Source organism: Rattus norvegicus, chromosome Y (assembly GCF_036323735.1).
Source record: "Rattus norvegicus strain BN/NHsdMcwi chromosome Y, GRCr8, whole genome shotgun sequence".
In the NCBI taxonomy this organism is placed as follows: Eukaryota; Metazoa; Chordata; class Mammalia; order Rodentia; family Muridae; genus Rattus; species Rattus norvegicus.
Window position 1 is genome coordinate 13,281,956 of NC_086040.1, and position 8,753 is coordinate 13,290,708.

Here is an 8,753-nt window from a genome sequence, read left to right on the forward strand (position 1 = left end):
TTCTCTGTCCGTCTTCCTCTCTCACCTATTTTTCAGCTTTCCTACAACAATATTTACTAATGATAACATATTTCATGTCAGTTTATGCACTTGCTTCTCTCATAAACCCAAGTGTGATCTGAACTTGTTGTCTACTAGAGAACCACAATTAAAAATAGAATTGATGTCCTGATCTACTAGACTAGAATTTAACAACAGAGAAGACGTAGAATATTCATAAACCCCCAACAAGCCTAGGGTCCAAGGACCATATATGGAAGGAAAAATTTCAGAGATCAAAGAAATGCATGCCAGGATGACCATGGACTGGCTTCTCTTTACAGGGGCTGCAAGCATCAGGAGAAAGGTAACATGGGACTTTAATAAACATGCATCATTTAATAATTCCTAGTCTCTTCCCTTACTTTACACTTCCCTGTCTGTATTTTCCTAGTGGATGTTGTACTTAAATGTAGTAGTGCCTGCCTTTCAGGAGTATAGAAGTTGTCACATGTGGCACCCTAAGGAAGAATTTGATTTTTCTTCCCTGGCAGAAGCTCCTTACCAATGATCTACAACATTGTTTTCCCTATGACTGCTGCTTTGTTTTGTGTGTGTGTGTGTGAGTGTGTGTGTGTGTGTGTGTGTGTGTGTGTGTTTGTATCTGTCTGTCTGTCTGTCTTTGTCTTTGTCTCTGTCTGTCTCTTTCTTCCACATGATACCTCTCTATACTTCAGTTTGGCTTCTTAATTGCTCATTCCAAGATTGACCCATCATGCTTTCTATGAGTGTTAGTTTTGATGACTCAAATTACACCTGTGTTAATCAATGCACCTTTAGCCAGATCTGTGTACACCGATCACATCACAACCAGCCTCATGGCTAAAATAAGTAATTTTTGAGTCTCTGAGGGAAGTTTTTTTTATCAGAATTTATATGTTTTCTGTATTTTTCACTCCCCTACCCGAACTGTTGTAGTCTTAGCTTTCCCCAAGTCTTTGCTTAATTGTATTTATCTATGTGCCTGGCCTACTGGGAAGACATCATCCCAACCCTCCAATATTACTAAGCAGGAGGAATAGATGAAGAATTTGGAGAAATTGGACATTTAGCTACAGAATATGTCCCCAGGATGGATTAAATGTGTCGAATCAATGCATCACAGACAAGTATTCTGAATTAGGATCTCAGTTTATTTTCTTCTTTGTCATTCTGACTGTGCTACCTAAGGTGGGGAGGACTATTTGTGGGTTGTGTTTGAAAATTGAGTCTTCACTATTCATGCATGAAGGTGGTAAAAAAATACAATGGATCAGTGATATCTCTGGGTTAGAAGGGATAGTGATAGAAAGTCTTCAATTGTGTCTCAGGCAAAGATCTGGGAAAGGGCAACTTGGCTTGTTTATTTGGATAAGATCTACTTAATGGGTAGTTATGTGCTGTTGAAGGGGACTCTCCTGGATACTCTAATGTATGCTGGAATTTCCATGGTATATTCTGTGATGTCACTAGTATTATGGAAACAGAAACTTCCCCGTGGAATTTAGTTAGTGCTTATTGGTTTACCAACAGAAATGTTTTTCAGGATGATCAAGCTATTTACAGAGAAAACGTAGAGCATGGAGAGACAAAAGAGAGAGGAAGAAGAAATTAAGATACTTTCTTATTATAGAAGGAGAAACATAAATTATCTGGTGGAAAAGGGTCAGTGAGAGCTGTGTGCTGGTCCTGAGGAGCATCCAAGAGGAGTGGTCTTGGTTCAGGCCTTCTAGGAGTAGGACTTACGTACTGAAGGCTCTGGATTCCTAAAGAAGAGAACCAGTTTCAGGAATATCTGATAATTTTTTTGGCAGAGAGCCAGGAATTTTCAAGCATGCATCTGGTTTACTATGTGTTCCTTAATTTCATTTGGAATGAGGAGAAATTACTAAACGTGCCACAGTGATAAAAGCTTTGACTCTCAGGGTAGAGTATTGAATTTTATCTTCAGTGGATCCCTGGACATGCCATTGGCATTTTATGATCAGAATGGAGACAGGGCTACTCCACTGGACATGCATCAAGGTCTCTTTTCTTTGTCTTGAACTTACATGATAAAGGCTTGGTGGTCCTAAACAATACGGACTCCAGGACTTACTTGCATCCGATCAGATATGAATTGACAATGTCCTAGATTTCTTCATGTCTTGGCCATTTTTTTTGTTAAGGGCCATGGGGACTGCAGAATGGTGTGAGGCATATATCTAGAGATCACGGTTGGGAGAAAGAAAATTGCTAATAGATCCAGCTTGAAGAGAGCTTTCCTCCTATTTCAGTGCTTCCAAGTGTCTGTAGACTTCCCCTTTCCTCATGCTTCATTGAGGGACTAGCATTTTCTCTCTTGTGTCTGGGGCATTACTATGCATGTTCCCTTGTGTTTCTCTAGAGGGTCTGCTGGGTAGGTATCATCCCAACCGTCCACCATCAGTGAGCAACTACAACAGATTAAGAAGTTGTTGAAATTGACTAATGAGCTCCAGAAGAAGTTGGAAAACTCCCAGGAATGCTGAACCATTGAACCAACAGCATTTTCAGAGAAGTTAGTCATTATGACCTCCGTGTTAACCTCAGTTTTCTCACACCACAGGAAAATGCAACTGTAATGTCCTCATGTACAAACTCATTTTCTTATGCGTGTCAGAGGCAGGACATGAAGAATGGATAGGAGTGTGATAGGAAGCTATTTAATTTCACAGAAAAGCAGAAGCTGTGGTTTGAATAACTGTCTTGGGATACAACATGTAATGTGTAAGCACTCATCATGGATTTTATAGACAGAGAATGCATTTTCTGTCCTCAGAGGAACACAGAAATCCGGTCAGCTACAGAAGCACATTAACTAAAACTTAGTTAATAATGTTTTATTTTTTATTATAAATATTTATTTTATTTGTTTTGTATGAGTATTCTGTAAATGTCAGACTCAAGAGAAGTGGGAGTTTGAAGCCATTATACATGGTTGTCTGTCACGATGATTTTGCTGGGAATTGAACTTCAGGACCTATGGAAAAACAGTTAGTGCTCTTAAAACCTGAATCATCTCACCAGCCTAAACTACTTTTGATGGTGATGGTGATGGTGATGGTGATGGTGATGGTGATGATGATGAAGATGATGATGAAGAAGATGATTATTATAGTGCAACTCTAAATGGATCAAGATTTACCCTCTTCCAAAGCTCTTCCTCCTCTCCTGTCTCAAGAAGAACCTACAGTAAGGAAGACACCAACAGACCTGCCCATCCTCCCCAGCACTAGACAAAGAAAAGTTTTACTTTGTCTTGTTTACGGAGATTTTCTTGTTGTCTGGGCTCATAACTTCATATCTGAAGCAGGGAGACTATGGAAATGGGAGCTCCATTTGGAGGAATCTGCTTACCTTGGAGGAACGGGAAAGATGTTGATCCACCACCTTATCCCTTGCAGAGAACAAAGTCTCCTCTTCACAGCTTGGGAACTGGGTGAGCAGGCTAAGCAAGCATTGCTAACAAGCCAAACCAGATGGGTAAACATTTGTCCATTGGATATACACGGGGAGCATTTCATTGACCATGCTGACTGTATCTACTGTCCACTGTGTTCTAATCCCATACAAGGAAAATTTGGTGGATTTTTTCTGTCCTGTGTCAGAACAATAGTGTTTCCTATTCTGAATGCTGTTTCTTCACTGATATGAACCTTGAGAGAATGGAGGGAGCCAAGGAAAGCCACAGCCAAGAACATTCGACATTCTAGAATATCAAGCCCTTCTCATAAATAACACTTTCTTGTAGCTAAGAATTCAGCAGGGAGGCAAATTAATACCAACCTCTGATCATGCAGCATAAAAATTAGCATGAGATACAAAAAAGACTTAAAAATGAGTCAGATATCTGATACACAGCAAGAAGTGGTCCCAGGCAGTGTCACAAATAACATTAATGTTATTTTGTTGAGCAAGAGTTACTCTCCTGGAGTCTTCAGATATTCATATGTGCTTGAAAATCTGTCATGGAAGACTGTATTGACATCATACTCTAATCCAGAGATACCATACAAAAAAGTATATTATTCCTTCTGAAGTACTGGATTGAAATTTATTCGCCTCACACATTTGTATGTGAGGCTGAATTTAATGTTCTACATAGATAAAAGCATTCTCTCAATCCTTGACTTAGTAATTTGTTGTGTTTTGTTTTTTTTTTAAGTGGGAAAATGGCTGACTATTCATCAGGTCCACACCTGAACTGCAGTGACTGTTTCTCAGACTGTATACATAGAGGACATCTGAGTAGTAGTTAACATTTTAATTCGGGGCAACTCCCAATGGATCTGATTGGGTCTTTATAAGCATGCATATACTTATTTCAGGTAAGGGAATCATGTAGTATCCAAAACATTACAGGATCCATCTGCTGTAAATATTTTTTAACACAAGTGAAGGAAGGTGTATCAAAGGCTGTGTATCAATGGTTGTAGATATTACACCATCTGTAGAAGATAATATATCAAGAAGAATTCTGTAGTGCTACACACATTGTCTAAATATCCCCACACAATACTAAGCCAGGATGGACAATAAATCACTTCACGTGGAAACTTAAAATAATCTGATGCTATGGTTATGTGGAGTGTTAATAGATAAAGAAAAACCACCTAAAAAGCACATGCATATATACCAGATGCTATTCAAAAATTATTCAGAGGCAGTTTGCAACCTACATTTAGCACAAAGAGATTGATTCCCCACTTCACAGATTCTGATCAGAACCATTGATTATTAAGAGATCTATATTAGAACTCACTTGCATATCACATGTCTGAATAACTAGGTAGTCACAGCAAACATGACATTCGGGAAGCATACCTGGAACTTGTCAACAGTTGAGGGAGTGCATGTAGTGGATGAGGTTTGGGCATGAAACTCAAAAGTCCAAAATTTCACTTAGATTTGAGTTTTGAGGACAATAAATACTTAATGAGTTTTGGGACAAAATTTGAATCTAAAGACTCCAAAAATTATTTATCAATCAGTTCTTAACCTTTTTTGAGATTGGTGGATATTATGAATTTAGTCTGTGCCCCTGAGGTATAGGTAAATGGTGCAATTTGAAGTGATTAGATATGCTAAAGAGGCATGCAAAACAAAGGAGGCCATGGTATCATTGAACAACTGTGCTTCTCCAAAACGTAGCACGTTTTACTGTGGAGTGACCTAGACACTAGACACACACACACACACACACACACACACACACACACAGATACACACACACACATACAGACACAGACACAAACACACACACAAACACACACACAAACACACACACACACACTCACACACACACACACAAAACCCACAAACAATTGACTTCCTTTGTGCTGTGTGGGGCATGCTGGATTTATACAAGATATGAAGTATATTCTCCTCAAGTAAGTTAAACTCAAACTCAATAAAAAATTTAGAATTCCTCCTCCTTTCTTGAGAAAGCATTCTGTGCATGAGTAATGCTTACATTTAAAGTTTAAGTGGGATGACTTGAAAACAGTAACAACGGAATCCCACTTTGATAACAGCATTTCAGGGATGTGTAGTGATTCAATTTTGATTTTATGAAACTGCAGTTGCTCAGGTCCCATGATTGCAGTATTGAACCAGGTCATTACTAGATATAACTCTGTAGGGACAGTAAGAACTTGGAAAATTCTTAAAGTTGGAAAACCTAAGAAAGCATATTGGCAACAGCTTAATTCAAAAGGGAAAAACTTGTGCTTGGGTAAGTTCCTGTACCTAAGACTGAGCAGCTGGTTCAAAGCAAAAGACAAACGTTGCATGTAAACAAAACTACTGGGGACAGAACCTGTTAATAAAATGAAGAAAGCTAAGGGCTTCAGGAAATATGCATGAGGATGACTTTGAATGGTTGAAATTATATGCTATAAATTTAGTGGTACATATGAGAGGATGAATTTTTGGAATGTTTATCTCCTTAGGAGTGTAAACATTTGAGCTAAGTAAATGATGTAACCTAGGTAGGAAAGGGAAGTGATTTTCTATTCAGACATTGGAATTCCCTTCGTGCCGAACATGAACATGGGAGGGTTTCAAAGAAATGATGAAGCACATCAAAAGCTTCGGAGCATCCAGTAGGAGTCTCAGAGGATTAATTTGTTCTTGTTATGGGGGATTTTCAAGTTTATTATTGGAAATCAGTAAAGAGAAATTCAAAAATCTAGAAACCAAATTTTGTAAAAGTTGTTTTAGAATATTAGCTTTAGAAGACCGTGACCTGTAAAGGCTCCAAAAAGGCATAGCCAGATTCACCTTTTAAAATGTATTACAATAGTTGACTTACTGCCTTTCCACTCTGTTCCCAAGGCCTGCCACAGGGTGTGACTGTGGTGCTAAAACTTCAGCAAGAGAATTCTGCTTAGCTTAATTAGTGTGTTTTGTTTCTGTTTTGAGTTTTGTTTGCTTCAAGTATTAGTAATGTTGGTTTGGTTGGAAGTTTTGTTATTCATTCTTTATAAATTTTTGTTCTTTTGGTGAATTTGCAGTTCTGTTAATGTCATGCACATTACATTATGATTGTATCATTTAAGCCCTTTTTGAAAAACATTAATATATATTTTTCAGAATAAAATGTGTTTTTCAACTCATAAGAAACAAGTTTTTTCTTGTGTAGTGTTGCATCCTGTAGTCCCAGTAACCATATGCAGATATAGATCACTGAAATTTGCAGGGTCTTTAGATTCACAATTGTTCCCAGCAAGCCAGAGGTACACATGTGAAATGGCCTTTCGATGTGTCTAGTGTGGCCTACTCTGTATACCAATTTCATCATGGAAAAGGTATCCATACTGTATCCTTTTGGTCATATATTTAGCTATTCCTAAAGTATAGTAGTTTAGATTGATCACATAGAAAAAATTAATGAGAAAATCAACAGTATTGCTCTAATGATTTTCAGGAAATGAAAACACTCACCAATGGATTAGAAATGAAAATCAGTAAAATCAGACGTAATCTTTCTCTGGTTTCATGAAATATCATCTCAGTGGAAACCACATAGAAGAGATAATGAATTCCATTATTTTAAAAACATTTTTTATACTTAGTTTTTATGTTGTTGGCCTTGATTCTGTATTTGGTGCCTATTGGGATAGTTGTTTGGTTCAGATTATTATCTTTGCCATTATTATTGCTATTATTTCTTTATAAATAAGTGTTTCACTTGATGTAAGTGCTATATAACACATACATGCAATTCACCGCACGGTTCAAGAATATGGGAACTGCAAGACCCAATCCGGGAAGATGTTCCTGTTCATCGAGCCCACATTTAGTGATGCAAAAATACCAAAAAAATCCTCAATCAACTCCCTTTGAAACATGGTCTTCTGGAATTTGTAGATATCACAGCCACTAACAACACCAATACGATTCAAGATTACGTACAACAGCTCACTGGAGTGAGAATAGTTCCTTGGGCCTTCTTAGGTAAAGAAAAGCTGCATAGACAGATGCACTGATCTAATCTCCCTCCAACAGAATGGGGAGCTGATGACTTAACTGAAGCAGATTGGAGCTCTGCAGTTATGAAAGGGGTGGCAGGAAAAACCCATGCTGACAGCAAACATTCCATCACGCTGATGCCAGTGAACCTGAGAGATGATGCTCATCATGGAGGATGTCACTATTTTCTTATGATTGGGATTCTCAATAAATTGGTTTTATTCTATTACTCAGTGCTAAAGTCTGATGCTGTTTGCCTGCAACCTTTGGGTAGGGAAGCTTAACAGATCACACAGGATTGACTATCCATTCTTCATGTGCTGATATGTCTCTACCTCTAAGCCCATATTTAACTATCCAGTGGATCTAAATCTCCTGTGAATCAGTTACTGTTTTTCTAACATGCTAATCTGCTGAGGTGACGTTGCAGATGTCCACTTCCTAATGATTATTAAAACAATGAATGTTGTGAAGTTGTTTATGATCAACACACTGGCCTTTCCCCCCTGATACATGTACTTCTGCATTTACAGCTCTCAAACTTTCCCTACCACAACCCACAGAAGTCCACACTTGTATGAGGATGCTGTCTGAAAACAGATGAAGAGCTTTAGCAGAGATTTTCCTCACTGTAGCAATATTAACACAGACAGCAGACCATATGAAGAATTCAGCTCTGTTCACGAACTGGTTAATTGCCAAGAAAATCCCAAACAGTTGTGAGTACATTCTAGTCAGAGTCCCAGAAAACTCAAATATGAAATGCAAAATTACAGAGCTCTCTTTCAAAGACTTTCTATTAAAGAAATTGCATGCAGAACACTGTCCAAAAATATTTGTTCCATTCACACTTTTACATTTAGATTTGACGTCTTGCAATGACGTGAATTAACCATGGAACTGCACGTCTCTTCTCCGGTCTCCAGTGAGAAGGATTCATTGCTAAAAAAGATGTATCTGCAGATGACTAAAAAAATTAAAATAAAGAATAGATCTTGATTAAAGTTCTGGGATAAAGATGCAACATCCTACCACAAGGATATATATATATATATATATATATATATATATATATATATATATATATATATATATATATATATATATATATGTGTGTGTGTGTGTGTGTGTGTGTGTGTGTGTGTGTGTGTGTGTGTGTGTGTGTTAAATGTCAGACTTGTATGTCTGTTATTTTAGGAAAGCTTGAAGATTATTTTTAATGTCGTTTTGAATCTGTTAAC

General features: G+C 37.7%; 1 pseudogene; it reads left to right on the top strand.

The window, feature by feature from the left end:
- Positions 1 to 4,348: 4,348 nt before the first annotated feature.
- Glrx-ps11 (glutaredoxin, pseudogene 11) lies at positions 4,349 to 7,599 on the top strand (annotated as a pseudogene).
- The last annotated feature ends 1,154 nt before the right edge of the window (positions 7,600 to 8,753 follow it).